Source organism: Oncorhynchus mykiss, chromosome 23 (genome assembly GCF_013265735.2).
Source record: "Oncorhynchus mykiss isolate Arlee chromosome 23, USDA_OmykA_1.1, whole genome shotgun sequence".
NCBI classification, from domain to species: domain Eukaryota; kingdom Metazoa; phylum Chordata; class Actinopteri; order Salmoniformes; family Salmonidae; genus Oncorhynchus; species Oncorhynchus mykiss.
In genome coordinates this window covers 1,459,771-1,477,166 of record NC_048587.1, presented here as the reverse complement: position 1 = coordinate 1,477,166, position 17,396 = coordinate 1,459,771, and the positions used below count along the sequence as shown (strand labels likewise).

General features: G+C 43.1%; 1 protein-coding gene across 4 annotated transcripts in view; it reads left to right on the top strand.

The window, feature by feature from the left end:
• Positions 1 to 17,396, top strand: part of LOC110517589 (regulator of G-protein signaling 7-like) — a 133,632-nt gene that overhangs the window by 9,446 nt on the left and 106,790 nt on the right. The gene's annotated exons all lie outside the window — the stretch shown is intronic.

Here is a 17,396-nt window from a genome sequence, read left to right as displayed (position 1 = left end):
CACAAAGTTGCCCAACGTCTTTACAATTGAACAAACCGAGGATAAACATATGCTTCAAATGAAAACCGAGATGACTGCATAAAAAACTCCAAATACAGATATATTTAAATCATATTGAAATTAATATAATGTTGAACAAATCATCTATTTGTAGTTGGCACCTCGATATACAGTGTTGCATGATGATGTGCCAAATACATCTGTGATTGAGTGCATTATTATACGGTAGGCATTAGAATAAGCTGCCTCAATATTTGCAGCCGTTTAGGTGATAATCTCTGTAGGAGCTGATCCGTCATCAGTATTGTGGAATAATTGTAATGTTAAGGTAAGATTGGAATGGAGTAAAGCTGATCCTAGAACAGCGATGCCCTTTCCTTCGATCCCGTCAGTATCGACACTATGCTCTAACGACGCACTTAGTGACCGTTCTGTCTGCGTGGTGTTTGGGGAAAAGCATGTTACAGCTTTGGCCGTTGTAGGAAAGATGTTAAAACACTCCTAAGTTCCATCGCTATGGGGAAACCAGGCCCAGATCAAAGGTAGTTCTATCGCTATGGGGAAACCAGGCCCAGATCAAAGGTAGTTCCATCGCTATGGGGAAACCAGGCCCAGGTCAAAGGTTGTTCAATCACTATGGGGAAACCAGGCCCAGATCAAAGGTAGTTCCATCACTATGGGGAAACCAGGCCCAGATCAAAGGTTGTTCCATCGCTATAGGGAAACCAGGCCCAGATCAAAGGTAGTTCCATCGCTATGGGGAAACCAGGTTGCTTCATCGCTATGGGGAAACCAGGCCCAGGTCAAAGGTTGTTCCATCGCTATGGGGAAACCAGTCCCAGGTCAAAGTTAGTTCCATCGCTATGGGGAAACCAGGTTGTTCCATCGCTGTGGGAAACCAGGCCCAGATCAAAGGTAGTTCCATCGCTATGGGGAAACCAGGCCCAGGTCAAAGGTTGTTCCATCGCTATGGGGAAACCAGGTTGTTCCATCGCTATGGGGAAACCAGGCCCAGGTCAAAGGTAGTTCCATCGCTATGGGGAAACCAGGCCCAGATCAAAGGTTGTTCCATCGCTATGGGGAAACCAGGCCCAGATCAAAGTTAGTTCCATCGCTATGGGGAAACCAGGTTGTTCCATCGCTATGGGGAAACCAGGCCCAGATCAAGGTAGTTCCATCGCTATGGGGAAACCAGGCCCAGATCAAGGTAGTTCCATCGCTATGGGGAAACCAGGCCCAGATCAAAGTTAGTTCCATCGCTATGGGGAAACCAGGTTGTTCCATCGCTATGGGGAAACCAGGCCCAGGTCAACGGAAGGGAATCAGCTGGTTTCATTCCAGTTGTGATTAGACTGAAGGGAATCAGCTGGTTTCATTCCAGTTGTGATTAGACTGAAGGCAAATCAGCTGGTTTCATTCCAGTAGACCAACCTCTGTCCTGGATAGATAGAGACTGTCCCATGATTACCAGGCAAGTCAGTTAAGAACAAATTCTTATTTTCAATGACGGCCTAGGAACAGTGGGTTAACTGTTGGTATGTTCGAGTACAATCTTTTTCTTTTTGGACCTCCAGACCACGGTGTGTGTGTCATGCCAAACCTTTAGCATGGATCTGCTCTGAAAACATCCCAAAGAATCAAATGACTACATCTGCTGTGACGAACGACGATCAATGAAAGGGCCACTGTTGTGTCGACATGAAACGAGAGAAGTCCTAGGTTAAATGGTTGGACTCTGTAGACTTATGAAATCTGTATAAGAGAGAGAGAGAGAGAGAGAGAGAGAGGGAGGGAGGGGGAGAGAGAGAGAGGGGGAGAGAGGAAAGTAACAGATGGTTTGTTGTTACAGGAAGTGCTCAGGTTAATGACTTCCCAGGAGTGCTTTCCATCCTGAGGAGAAAGGCCAGCTGTCATTAATGTCCATGTCAAGCTAATTAAAGGCTATACCCTGCTCCTCCCTCTATCGTTCCTATGGCTGTTAGAGTCCACCTCCCTGCTGCTGTATGGTTCCTATGGCTGTTAGATTTCACCCCCTGCTCCTCCCTCTATGGTTCCTCTGGCTGTTACAGAGTCCACCCCCTGCTGCTGTATGGTTCCTATGGCTGTTAGTCCACCCCCTGCTCCTCCCTCTCCTACAGGACTTTACCCTAATACTGACCTGGTTCTCCCAACAGGACTTTACCCTAATACTGACCTGGTTCTCCTACAGGACTTTATCCTAATATTGCCCTGGTTCTCCTACAGGACTTTACCCTAATACTGACCTGGTTCTCCTACAGGACTTTACCCTAATACTGACCTGGTTCTCCTATAGGACTTTACCCTAATACTGACCTGGTTCTCCTATAGGACTTTACCCTAATACTGACCTGGTTCTCCTACAGGACTTTACCCTAATACTGACCTGGTTCTCCTACAGGACTTTATCCTAATACTGGTTCTCCTACAGGACTTTACCCTAATACTGACCTGGTTCTCCTACAGGACTTTACCCTAATACTGACCTGGTTCTCCTACAGGACTTTACCCTAATACTGGTTCTCCTACAGGACTTTACCCTAATACTGACCTGGTTCTCCTACAGGACTTTACCCTAATACTGACCTGGTTCTCCTACAGGACTTTACCCTAATACTGACCTGGTTCTCCTACAGGACTTTACCCTAATACTGACCTGGTTCTCCTACAGGACTTTACCCTAATACTGACCTGGTTCTCCCAACAGGACTTTACCCTAATACTGACCTGGTTCTCCTACAGGACTTTACCCTAATACTGACCTGGTTCTCCCAACAGGACTTTACCCTAATACTGACCTGGTTCTCCTACAGGACTTTACCCTAATACTGACCTGGTTCTCCCAACAGAACTTTACCCTAATACTGACCTGGTTCTCCTACAGGACTTTACCCTAATACTGACCTGGTTCTCCTACAGGACTTTACTCTAATCTTATAAGTTTTGTATATTTTAATGGGACCATATAGTTTTGATAGATGCTTCATGTCTGCAGGTGCGGTTACGTTTTCAATAGTTATTATAAAAGACTTCGTCGATGTTCTGGGTTTGAATCTGGATTTGTGTGAACCTAAAAGGAGGAGGATGAAGGTGGATGGGTTCCTCAGAGATAAGTGCAGGGATTTTTCTGCCATTATAATCCTTGGGCAGGCTGCCAAAGCGTTTATTTTTCAGGTCGCCTAAGCCCTCAATATATATATTTTTTAAATACATTTTTGTGATGGCAGAACACATTCAGTGTAATCTTAAATGACGAAAAGCAGATATAAAGTGTATATATCATATTTGTTATATTATATTGTTATATTACAATATCTTTTTTGGGGAAAAATCACACAAACGTGTGTCCCTAGAGTCTCACAGTGCACTACTTTTGACCAGAGCCCTATTGAACGAGGTGGCGTTTGAGCCAACCAGGGCCAGTGGCACACATCACTGATTTATTTGCCTGTGTTTGTTTAGCTGATGGTTCTCATAGGTTGTAGTAGTCCGCCTGGTCAGGGACGACATTTCATTCATTTTGTAGATGTTTTTTATCCAGATTGACCTACAGGAGCAATTAGGTGTTAAGTGCCTTGCTCAAGGGCACTTAGACACATTTTTTTTTGTACCTAGTTGGTCAGGGATTCGAACCAGCGACTTTTAGGTTACTGGCCCAATGCTCTTAACCTCTATGCTACCTGCTACAAGTGGAACCGGCGTTCAGACAGGCCCTGATAGAGGCTCTAAGGAAGAACAGAGGAGTAGACAGACAGACGGACGGACGGACGGACAGACGGACAGAGGACTAGTGGGTCATCCTGGGGACTAACAGACAGAGGACTAGTGGGTCATCCTGGAGACTAACAGACAGACAGAGGACTAGTGGGTCATCCTGGGGACTAACAGACAGAGGACTAGTGGGTCATCCTGGAGACTTACAGACAGACAGAGGACTAGTGGGTCATCCTGGAGACTTACTGTTGACCAGGGCCCATAGGGTAGTGCACTACTGTTGACCAGGGCCCATAGGGTAGTACACTACTGTTGACCAGTGTAGTATGTATGTGATAGGGTGCCATTTATGACTCATCCAGGGAGTGTAATGTATTACCCAGAATTCACAGCCCAGCACACCAGAACCCCACCAGCCAATAGAGACAGAGACAGGCTGACTGAATGGAGGGAGACAGGCTGGCTGAATGGAGGGAGACAGGCTGGGTGAATGGAGGGAGACAGGCTGGCTGAATGGAGGGAGACAGGCTGGGTGAATGGAGGGAGACATGCTGGCTGAATGGAAGGAGACAGGCTGGCTGAATGGAGGGAGACAGGCTGGGTGAATGGAGAGATACAGGCTGGCTGAATGGAGAGAGACAGGCTGGCTGAATGGAGGGAGACAGGCTGGCTGAATGGAGGGAGACAGGCTGGCTGAATGGAGGGAGACAGGCTGGCTGAATGGAGGGAGACAGGCTGGCTGAATGGAGGGAGACATGCTGGCTGAATGGAGGGAGACAGGCTGGCTGAATGGAGGGAGACAGGCTGGCTGAATGGAGGGAGACAGGCTGGGTGAATGGAGGGAGACAGGCTGGCTGAATGGAGGGAGACAGGCTGGGTGAATGGAGGGAGACAGGCTGGCTGAATGGAGGGAGACAGGCTGGCTGAATGGAGGGAGACAGGCTGGCTGAATGGAGGGAGACAGGCTGGCTGAATGGAGGGAGACAGGCTGGCTGAATGGAGGGAGACAGGCTGGCTGAATGGAGGGAGACAGGCTGGCTGAATGGAGGGAGATAGGCTGGCTGAATGGAGGGAGACAGGCTGGCTGATTAAATTAAATGACAAAACAATCACAAAATAATTAAGTCGGAGCAAAACGGTGGCCATCCAGTACGATGACATCTTCCTACCAGTGAGGACTCTGAACAATCTCTCTCTCAATTCAATTTCAATTAAATTTCAATTCAATATCAATTCAATTTAAGGGTCTTTATTGGCAAAGCAAGTGAAATACATAATAAACAGAAGTGAAAAAAAAATGTTTATTTTTTTTATTTTTACAGGAAACATTACACAAAAGTTCCAAAAGAATAAAGACATTTCAAATGTGGTACTTCACCCAGTAGATATGGGAGTTTATCAAAATTGGATTTGTTTTCTAATTCTTTGTCGGTCTGTGTAATCTGAGGGAAATATGTCTCTCTAATATGGTCATACATTAGGCAGGAGGTTAGGAAGTGCAGCTCAGTTTCCACCTCATTTTGTGGGCAGTGAGCACATAGGCTGTCTTCTCTTGAGAGCCATGTCTGCCTACGGCGGCCTTTCTCAATAGCAAGGCTATGCTCACTGAGTCTCTACATAGTCAAAGCTTTCCTTAAGTTTGGGTCAGTGTCATCGGAAATTCATAATTCCTACATGTGTACATGTATCACTCAGTCTGTTTATAGGAATTTGTAAGATTCTTATTTGCACAAAATAGACAGAGACCAGTCTTATCAAAATTAGATAATAGTATTTATTCTCGGAGCGCGCTCCCATTGAACCACGAACAACAGTTTATATATAAAATATGACGTCATTGGTTATAGAATGAATCTCCTCCTCTCGATCAAGACAAAGCAGGTTAAAAAGTTTATTCCAACCCACTAGCGCCCTCCAGATACACCCTATATGAAGATTACTTCTGAAGTCACACCTTCATCTATCACCATTTTAGCAGACAGCTCCAGATAATGGAGCGGCAGGGTAGCCTAGTGGTTAGAGCGTTGCAAGTTCAAATCCCCGAGCTGGCAAGGTACAACATCGTTCTGTCGTTCTGCCCCTGAACAGGCAGTTAACCCACTGTTCCTAGGCTGTCATTGAAAATAAGAATTTGTTCTTAACTGACTTGCCTAGTAAAATAAAGGTAAAAAAAATGAAAACCTAGGGAGGCACTCACTGCCTTATCTGAACATCCCAGAGCTTAGTTGAGTCGGTTCAACCATAGGTTAACAACCTTTTTGCTCACTAAAAACCCACAACCAATGGGTTCTCCAACCTAGTTGGAATGATGTTTATCATGCTTCACAATCTCTTCCTTATGAACTAACATATTGTATATTGTAAAACAGGGTATAGTTTAATGAGTTATAGTTCTATTTAAATGTAGATATTGTTTAGTCATTATTCATAAAATTCTTCAGTCAGTCACAGTGGTCAGGTATTCTATCACTGTGTACTTTCTATTTAGGGCTAAATAGCATTCTTGTTTGCTCAATTTTTTTGTTCTTTCCAATGTGTCAAGTAATTATATTTTTTGTTTTCTCATTATTTGGTTGAGTCTAATTGTGTTGCTGTCCTGGGGCTCTGTAGGGTGTGTTTGTGTTTGTGAACCGAGCCCCAGGACCAGCTTGCTTAGGAGACTCTTCTCCAGGTTCATCTCTCCGTAGGTGATGGCTTTGTCATGCAAGGTTTGGGAATTGCTTCCTTTTAGGTGGTTGTCGAATTGACAGGCTCTTTTCTGGATTGTCATAATTAGTGGGTATCGGACTAATTCTGCTGTGCATTATTTGGTGTTTTCCAGCAGACATGTCAGCAGAGCTCTCATTCCTGTAGCAGCACATGACTCTAGCCCCAGCAGTTCTCTCCACCTCCCCCATCCCTTTATCCCTGCCAGTACAGCTCAGGTCCCTCACTGAGGATATTTTGGCAGAATTCTGCATGAAGAGTCTCAATTTGGTGTTTGTCCCATTTTGTGAATTCCTGGTTGGTGTGCGGACCCGAGACCTCACAACCATAAAGGGCAATGGGCTCTATAACTGATTTAAGTATTTTTAGCCAGATCCTAATTGGTATGTTGAATTTTATGTTCCATTTGATGGCATAGAATGCACTTATTGCCTTGTCTCTCAGCTCATTCACATGTATGTATAGTTTTTTTGTGTGCTCTAGGGCAACAGTGTCTAGATGGAATTTGTATTTGTGGTCCTGTTGACTGGACCTTTTTTGCAACACCCTTATGCTTGTCTTACTGAGATTTACTGTCAGGGCCCAGGTCTGTCAGGGCCCAGGTCTGACAAGGCCCAGGTCTGTCAGGGCCCAGGTCTGACAAGGCCCAGGTCTGTCAGGGCCCAGGTCTGTCAGGGCACAGGTCTGTCAGGGCACAGGTCTGTCAGGGCACAGGTCTGTCAGGGCACAGGTCTGTCAGGGCCCAGGTCTGTCAGGGCCCAGGTCTGACAGAATATGTGCAGAAGATCTAGGTGCTGCTGTAGGCCCTCCTTGGTTGGTGACAGAAGCACCAGATCATCTGCAAACAGTAGACATTTGACTTCAGAATCTAGTAGGTTGAGGCCGGCTGCTGCAGACTGTTGTAGTGCCTTGCCAATATATATATATTGAAGAGGGTGTGGCTTAAGTTGCATCCCTGTCTCACCCCACGGCCCTGTGGGAAGATTTTGTATATATTTTTTTTGTGGGGGGGGGGCAATTTTAGCCGTACGCTTGTTTGTGTACATGGGTTTTATAATGTTGTATGTTTTTCCCCCAACACCACTTTCCATCAATTTGTATGGCAGACCCCATGCCAATATAGTCAAAAGCTTTTTTTGAAATCAACAAGGCATGAGGAGACTTTGTTTTGGTTTATTTCTTTGTCAATTTGAGTGTGCAGGGTGAATACGTGGTCTGTCGTATGATAATTTCGTAAAAAGCCAATTTTACATTTGCTCAGTACATTGTTTTTCCTGAGGAAATGTACGAGTCTGCTGTTAAGGATAATGCAGAGGATTTTCCCCAGTTTGCTGTTGACACATATCCCACGGTAGTTATTGGGGGCATATCTCCACTTTTGTGGATTGGGGTGATCAGTCCTTGCTTCCAAATATTGGGCAAGATGCCAGAGCTAAGGATGATGTTAAAGAGTTTAAATTTAGCCAATTGGAATTTGTTGTCTGTGTATTTGATCATTTCATTTCGGATACCATCAACATTTTGTCCTGTAGCTCATTCAATGTAATTGGAGAAAACAGTGGGTTCTGGTAGTCGTTAATAGTTGATTCTAAGATTTGTATTTTATCATGTGTATGTTTTTGCTGTTTGTTCTTTGTTATAGAGCCAAAACGATTGGAGAAGTGGTTTACCCATACATCTCCATTTTGGATAGATAACTCTTCCTGTTGTTGTTTGTTTATTGTTTGCCAATTTTCCCAGAAGTGGTTTGATTCTATGGATTCTTCAATTACATTGAGCTGATTTCTGACGTGTTCCCTCTTTTTCAGTAGTGTATTTCTGTATTGTTTTAGTGATTCACCATAGTGAAGGTGTAGACTCAGGTTTTCTGGGTCTCTATGTTTTTGGTTTGACAGGTTTCTCAATTTCTTCATCAACATTGTCAATGTTGTTCATTTTCTTAGAATTTCTGCTTGAAATTTTAAAGATTTATAGGGATGCTGAGAGGTCAATTATACTGTTTAGGTTTTCAACTGCCAAGTTTATACCTTTACTATTACAGATAAATGTTTTGTCCAGGAAGATGTCTAAAAGGGATTGAATTTGTTGTTGCCTAATTGTTTTTTGGTAGGTTTCCAAACTACTTTCCTTCCATCTACAGCATTTCTTAATATTATTCAGTTCCTTTGGCTTTGATGCCTCATTGTTACGTTCCCCAGTTTATGTGTTGTAGTTTGTGTTTGTGCATGTGTTTATTTCAGGAAATGGCTTCCTGAAATCCCTCAAGCAGCTGATTGGTCGACTCCAGGGCTAATTGGAGAGCTGACCCCGCCCCCTCGTCAAGACACAGCTGTCTCCAATTACCCATTCCTTCAGAAGCTATATAAAAGCCAGTGTTCTGTTCAGGAGAGAGATATTTTTGCTGGGAGGTCATTGCAGAGCGATTGTTTGTGATAGAGATTTGCTGGGAGGTCATTGCAGAGCGATTGTTTGTGATAGAGAGATTTGCTGGGAGGTCATTGCTGAAAGTTGGTATGTTCTGTGAGTTTGTTGCTCAGGTAGAGCTTATTTGATGTCCTTTGTTTTTTTAGTTTGTTTGTGAAATTGTTTAATATTCTGTTTCATTTGTTCCCAGGGGGAAAGGGGAAGGCACCTTGGGAGTGTTTAGGCAAGAGGCCCGCGGGCATACATATACCCGTAGTATATTCACTGTCTAGGCACACTAGGGAAGACCTGGGCGGACCACCCCCTGTATTTTGGTTAGGGCACCAGGTGGTGCTAAATTAGGTAAAAGTGGTTAGGCAGGTAAGATAAGGAGAGGGGGCTTTGAGATTTACTTTCTTTGCTTTGGTTCCGTCCAGCCCCTTTTCCCCATATTACCGTGTACAGGAATAAAGTCCTTGTAAACAGTACCACATTCTGCCTGTTGTCATCCTTACTCGCACCTACAATCCATACCTTTTTCACTTCACGGAGAGTTTAGTTGTAGCAGGGTGTTGCGTTCCCTCTTCATAGAGGCGTGCGTAACACTCATGATTAAGTATTGCTCTGTTCAAGTAGACTGTGATTTTTCTGTGATCTGATAGGGATGTCAGTGGGCTGACTGTGAACGCTCTGAGAGACTCTGGGTTGAGGTCGGTGATAAAGTAGTCTACAGTACTACTGCCAATAGATGAGCTATAAGTGTACCTACCATAGGAGTCCCCTCGAAGCCTACCATTGACTATGTACATACCCAGCGTGCGACAGAGCTGTAGGAGTTGTGACCCATTTTTGTTAGTTATGTTGTCATAGTTGTGTCTAGGGGGGCACATGAAGGAGGAAATGCTGTCCAGATAGGTGTTTGTCCCCCTGTGTGCTGAGAGTGTCAGGTTCTTGTCCGGTTCTGGCATTTAGGTCGCCACAGACTAGTACATGTCCCTGGGCCTGGAAATTATTGATTTCCCCCTCCAGGATGGAGAAGCTGTCTTCATTAAAGTATGGGGATTCTAGTGGGGGGATATAGGTAGCACACAGTAGGACATTTTTAGAGTTTCTAGCCAAATGTAAAATTGTCCTATTTTGATTAATTTAATAGAGTGAGATAGGTCTGCTCTATACCACATTAGCATACCCCCTGAGTCTCTTCCCTGTTTCATACCTGGTAGTTTGGTGGATGGGACTACCAGCTCTCTGTAACCAAGAGGACAACCAGTGGGTCCGTCTCCTTTATACCATGTTTCACACCTGGTAGTTTGGTGGATTGGACTACCATCTCTATGTAACCTAGAGGACAACCAGTGGGTCCATCTCCTCTATACCAGGTTTCACACCTGGTAGTTTGGTGGATGGGACTACCAGCTCTCTGTAACCTAGATGGCAACCAGTGGGTCCATCTCCTCTATACCACCCACCTGGTAGTGTGGTGGATGGGACTACCATCTCTCTGTAACCTAGAGGACAACCAGTGGGTCCATCTCATCTATACCACCCACCTGGTAGTGTGGTGGATGGGACTACCAGCTCTCTGTAACCGAGAGGGCAACCAGTGGGTCCATCTCCTCTATACCATGTTTCCTGTAGGATTACAATGTCTTTATTCCTGATTTCTTTCTTTCTGTGTCTCTCTGTGTCTCTCTGTGTGTCTCTCCCTTTCTCTCTCTGTCTCTCTGTCTCTGTGTCTGTGTGTCTCTGTGTGTCTCTGTGTGTCTCTCTGTGTCTCTCTGTGTCTCTCTGTGTCTCTCTGTGTCTCTCTCTCTCTGTCTCTCTGTGTCTCTGTGTCTCTGTGTCTCTCTGTCTCTGTCTCTCGCTCTCTCGCTCTCTCGCTCTCTCGTCTTTAATGTCTGAGGAGTCCTTTTGATGTCTGGGGAGTCAGTTTGATGTCTGGGGAGTCAGTTTGATGTCTGAGGAGTCCGTTTGATGTCTGAGGAGTCCGTTTGATGTCTGAGGAGTCCGTTTGATGTCTGAGGAGTCCGTTTGATGTCTGAGGAGTCAGTTTGAATTTCTTTGATGTCTGAGGAGTCAGTTTGATGTCTGAGGAGTCAGTTTGATGTCTGAGGAGTCAGTTTGATGTCTGAGGAGTCAGTTTGATGTCTGAGGAGTCAGTTTGATATCTGAGGATTCCGTTTGATGTATAAGGAGTCAGTTTGATGTTTTTTAATGTCTGATTGAATATCATGCACATTGTCGATACCTTTTAATCCCCAGATGTGATTTATATTATTATTCCTATGTATGCCATCTCCTAACTCCCTCAACCCTGTCTGGCAGAGGATGGCTCAATGACAGATTAAACCACAGCCCTGCTGCCTGCCGTGTCATTGTGTTATTTTATCTTCTTTTCGCTCCAGGGAATCACCACCTAATCAACAGTAAGAGGTGATGTAGTGATCCTGTTATTAGATCTAATTTCTTAATGATTATCCAGATTAACGTTAGACGGAGGAAGGTCATCCCTCTCCTCGCTGTCCTCTCTTGTCCTCTCCCTCCAAACTTTCCTCTCCCCTCTCTCCTCTCCTCTCTCTCCTCTTCTCTCTCTCCTCTCCTCTCGTCTCTCTCCTCACTTTCCTCTCCTCTCTTGTCCTCTCCTCTCTCTCCTCTCTTGTCCTCTCCTCTCTCTCTCCCCTTTCCCCTCTCTCCTCTCTTGTCCTCTCCTCTCTCTCTCCTCTTTCCTCTCTTTCCTCTCCCCTCTTGTCCTTTCCTCTCTCACTCCTCTTTCCTCTCTCTCCTCGCTTGTCCTCTTCTCTCTCTCTGCTCTCCTCTGTTCTCTCTCCAACACAGTTTAGCTTGCTGCTGAATCAATTATAGTCCTGGAGGGAAGCTGTGAATACAACAACGGGCGGCGACCTCTGATGCTCTGAAAGTCGTTGCACTGAAACATTTTGCATCTTCTAAATCAGTCTTGCTCTCTCTTCAAACGGTCTGATAATGAATAAGAGCTATTTTAAATTAGAGCATCATGGCTGATGATAATGAATAAGGGTTATTTTGAATGAGAGCATCATGGCTGATAATATTGAATAAGGGGTATTTTAAATCAGAGCATCATGGCTGATGATAATGAATAAGGGTTATTTTGAATAAGAGCATCATGGCTGATGATAATGAATAAGGGTTATTTTGAATAAGAGCATCATGGCTGATGATAATGAATAAGGGTTATTTTGAATGAGAGCATCATGGCTGATAATATTGAATAAGGGTTATTTTAAATTAGAGCATCATGGCTGATGATAATGAATAAGGGTTATTTTGAATAAGAGCATCATGGCTGATGATAATGAATAAGGGTTATTTTGAATGAGAGCATCATGGCTGATAATATTGAATAAGGGGTATTTTAAATGAGAGCATCATGGCTGATGATAATGAATAAGGGTTATTTTGAATAAGAGCATCATGGCTGATAATATTGAATAAGGGGTATTTTAAATGAGAGCATCATGGCTGATAATATTGAATAAGGGTTATTTTAAATTAGAGCATCATGGCTGATAATATTGAATAAGGGTTGCAAATAAATTCATTAAAAATCATACAATGTGATTTTCTGGATTTTTTTTCTCATTTTGTCTGTCATAGTTGAAGTGTACCTATGATGAAAATTACAGGCCTCTCTCATATTTTTAAGTGGTAGAACTTGCACAATTGGTGGCTGACTAAATACTTTTTTGCCACACTGTATATAGATAGTCTTGATGACAGCTGTAACAAACCAGTTTCCTTGATGAAAGTGTTTTGTGGTTGTACAGTATCCTCAAACAATAGCATGGTATTGTTTCACTCTAATAGCTACTGTATATTGGACACTGCAGTTAGATTAACAATCATTTAGGCTTTCTGATGATATAAGACATTTCAATGTTCTGGAAAGTTGGCTGTTGTTTACAACACCATTCTAGTCACATATCGCATATTGAGCAGCAACTGCCCTGATTTCGGAATAACAAAATAATCACAAAATAATATAGTCGGAGCAAAACGGTGGCCATCCAGTACGACGACATCTTCCTACCAGTGAGGACTCTGAACAATCTCTCTCTCAATTCAATTTCAATTCAATTTCAATTCAATATCAATTAAATTTCAATTCAATATCAATTCAATATCAATTCAATTTAAGGGTCTTTATTGGCAAAGCAAGTGAAATACATAATAAACAGAAGTGAAAAAAAAACCTTTATTTTTTTATTTTTACAGGAAACATTACACAAAAGTTCCAAAAGAATAAAGACATTTCAAATGTGGTACTTCACCCAGTAGATATGGGAGTTTATCAAAATTGGATTTGTTTTCTAATTCTTTGTCGGTCTGTGTAATCTGAGGGAAATATGTCTCTCTAAATGGTCATACATTAGGCAGGAGGTTAGGAAGTGCAGCTCAGTTTCCACCTCATTTTGTGGGCAGTGAGCACATAGGCTGTCTTCTCGAGAGCCATGTCTGCCTACGGCGGCCTTTCTCAATAGCAAGGCATTGCTCACTGAGTCTCTACATAGTCAAAGCTTTCCTTAAGTTTGGGTCAGTGTCATCGGAAATTCATAATTCCTACATGTGTACATCAATTAAAATCACTCAGTCTATTTATAGGAATTTGTAAGATTCTTATTTGCACAAAATAGACAGAGACCAGTCTTATCAAAATTAGATAATAGTATTTATTCTCGGAAAGCGCTCCCATTGAACCACGAACAACAGTTTATATACAAAATATGACGTCATTGGTTATAGAATGAATCTCCTCCTCTCGATCAAGACAAAGCAGGTTAAAAAGTTTATTCCAACCCACTAGCGCCCTCCAGATACACCCTATATGAAGATTACTTCTGAAGTCACACCTTCATCTATCACCATTTTAGCAGACAGCTCCAGATAATGGAGCGGCAGGGTAGCCTAGTGGTTAGAGCGTTGGACTAGTAACCGAGAGGTTGCAAGATCAAATCCCCGATCTGGCAAGGTACAACATCTGTCGTTCTGCCCCTGTGAACCGAGCCCCAGGACCAGCTTGCTTAGGAGACTCTTCTCCAGGTTCATCTCTCTGTAGGTGATGGCTTTGTTATGGAAGGTTTGGGAATTGCTTCCTTTTAGGTGGTTGTCGAATTGACAGGCTGGATTTTCATAATTAGTGGCTATCGGACTAATTCTGCTGTGCATTATTTGGTGTTTTCCAGCAGACATGTCAGCAGAGCTCTCATTCCTGTAGCAGCACATGACTCTAGCCTCAGCAGTTCCCTCCACCTCCCCCATCCCTTTATCCCTGCCAGTACAGCTCAGGTCCCTCACTGAGGATATTTTGGCAGAATTCTGCATGAAGAGTCTCAATTTGGTGTTTGTCCCATTTTGTGAATTCCTGGTTGGTGTGCGGACCCGAGACCTCACAACCATAAAGGGCAATGGGCTCTATAACTGATTTAAGTATTTTTAGCCAGATTCTAATTGGTATGTTGAATTTTATGTTCCATTTGATGGCATAGAATGCACTTCTTGCGTTGTCTCTCAGCTCGTTCACATGTATGTATAGTTTTTTGTGTGCTCTAGGGCAACAGTGTCTAGATGGAATTTGTATTTGTGGTCCTGGTGACTGGACCTTTTTTGCAACACCCTTATGCTTGTCTTACTGAGATTTACTGTCAGGGCCCAGGTCTGTCAGGGCCCAGGTCTGTCAGGGCCCAGGTCTGTCAGGGCCCAGGTCTGACAGAATCTGTGCAGAAGATCTAGGTGCTGCTGTAGGCCCTCCTTGGTTGGGGACAGAAGCACCAGATCATCAGCAAACAAGACATTTGACTTCAGATCCTAGTAGGTTGAGGCCGGCTACTGCAGACTGTTGTAGTGCCTTGCCAATATATATATATTGAAGAGGTTGGGGCTTAAGCTGCATCCCTTTCTCACCCCACGGCCCTGTGGGAAGATTTGTGTTTTCTGGGACGATTTTAACCGCTTGTTTGTGTACATGGGTTTTATAATGTTGTATGTTTTTCCCCCAACACCACTTTCCATCAATTTGTATAGCAGACCCCATGCCAATATAGTCAAAAGCTTTTTTTGAAATCAACAAGGCATGAGGAGACTTTGTTTTGGTTTATTTCTTTGTCAATTCGAGTGTGCAGGGTGAATACGTGGTCTGTCGTATGATAATTTTGTAAAAATCCAATTTTACATTTGCTCAGTACATTGTTTTTCCTGAGGAAATGTACGAGTCTGCTGTTAAGGATAATGCAGAGGATTTTCCCCAGTTTGCTGTTGACACATATCCCACGGTAGTTATTGGGGGCATATCTCCACTTTTGTGGATTGGGGTGATCAGTCCTTGCTTCCAAATATTGGGCAAGATGCCAGAGCTAAGGATGATGTTAAAGAGTTTAAATTTAGCCAATTGGAATTTGTTGTCTGTGTATTTGATCGTTTCATTTCGGATACCATCAACACCACATGCCTTTTTGGGATGGAGGGTTTGTATTTTGTCCTGTAGCTCATTCAATGTAATTGGAGAATCCAGTGGGTTCTGGTCTTTAATAGTTGATTCTAAGATCTGTATTTTATCATGTGTATGTTTTTGCTGTTTGTTCTTTGTTATAGAGCCAAGAAGATTGGAGAAGTGGTTTATACATCTCCATTTTGGATAGATAACTCTTCCTGTTGTTGTTTGTTTAGTGTTTGCCAATTTTCCCAGAAGTGGTTTGATTCTATGGATTCTTCAATTACATTGAGCTGATTTCTGACGTGTTCCCTCTTTTTCAGTAGTGTATTTCTGTATTGTTTTAGTGATTCACCATAGTGAAGGTGTAGACTCAGGTTTTCTGGGTCTCTATGTTTTTGGTTTGACAGGTTTCTCAATTTCTTCATCAACATTGTCAATGTTGTTCATTTTCTTAGAATTTCTGCTTGAAATTTTAAAGATTTATAGGGATGCTGAGAGGTCAATTATACTGTTTAGGTTTTCAACTGCCAAGTTTATACCTTAACTATTACTATTTACTGACTCCGTTTGAATTTCTTTGATGTCTGAGGAGTCAGTTTGAATTTCTTTGATGTCTGAGTAGTCAGTTTGATGTCTGTGTAGTCAGTTTGATGTCTGGGGAGTCAGTTTGATGTCCTTTAATGTCTGAGGAGTCAGTTTGGTGTCTGAGGAGTCAGTTTGGTGTCTGAGGAGTCCGTTTGGTGTCTGAGGAGTCCGTTTGATGTCTGAGGAGTCCGTTTGATGTCTGAGGAGTCAGTTTGATGTTTTTTAATGTCTGAGGAAGTCAGTTTGATGTCTGAGCAGTCAGTTTGATGTCTAAGGACTCAGTTTGATGTCTGAGGAGTCAGTTTGATATCTGAGGATTCCGTTTGATGTATAAGGAGTCCGTTTGATGTCTGAGGAGTCTGTTTGATGTTTTTTAATGTCTGAGGAATTCAGTTTGATGTCTGAGCAGTCAGTTTGATGTCTGAGGACTCAGTTTGATGTCTGAGGAGTCAGTTTGATGTATAAGGAGTCAGTTTGATGTCTGAGGATTCCGTTTGATGTATAAGGAGTCAGTTTGATGTCTGAGGAGTCTGTTTGATGTCTGAGGAGTCAGTTTGATGTTTTTTCAATGTCTGAGGAAGTTAGTTTGATGTCTGAGCAGTCAGTTTGATGTCTAAGGACTCAGTTTGATGTCTGAGGAGTCCGTTTGAATTTCTTTGATGTCTGAGGAGTCAGTTTGATGTCTGAGGACTCAGTTTGATGTCTGAGGATTCCGTTTGATGTCTAAGGACTCAGTTTGATGTCTGAGGAGTCAGTTTGATATCTGAGGATTCCGTTTGATGTATAAGGACTCAGTTTGATGTCTGAGGATTCCGTTTGATGTCTAAGGACTCAGTTTGATGTCTGAGGAGTCAGTTTGATATCTGAGGATTCCGTTTGATGTATAAGGAGTCAGTTTGATGTCTGAGGAGTCCGTTTGATGTCTGAGGAGTCAGTTTGATGTTTTTTAATGTCTGAGGAAGTCAGTTTGATGTCTGAGCAGTCAGTTTGATGTCTAAGGACTCAGTTTGATGTCTGAGGAGTCAGTTTGATATCTGAGGATTCCGTTTGATGTATAAGGAGTCCGTTTGATGTCTGAGGAGTCTGTTTGATGTCTGAGGAGTCAGTTTGAATTTCTTTGATGTCTGAGTAGTCAGTTTGATGTTTTTTACTGTCTGAGGAATTCAGTTTGATGTCTGAGCAGTCAGTTTGATGTCTGAGGACTCAGTTTGATGTCTGAGGAGTCAGTTTGATGTATAAGGAGTCAGTTTGATGTCTGAGGATTCCGTTTGATGTATAAGGAGTCAGTTTGATGTCTGAAGAGTCCGTTTGATGTCTGAGGAGTCAGTTTGATGTTTTTTCAATGTCTGAGGAAGTTAGTTTGATGTCTGAGCAGTCAGTTTGATATCTAAGGACTCAGTTTGATGTCTGAGGAGTCCGTTTGAATTTCTTTGATGTCTGAGGAGTCAGTTTGATGTCTGAGGAGTCAGTTTGATATCTGAGGATTCCGTTTGATGTATAA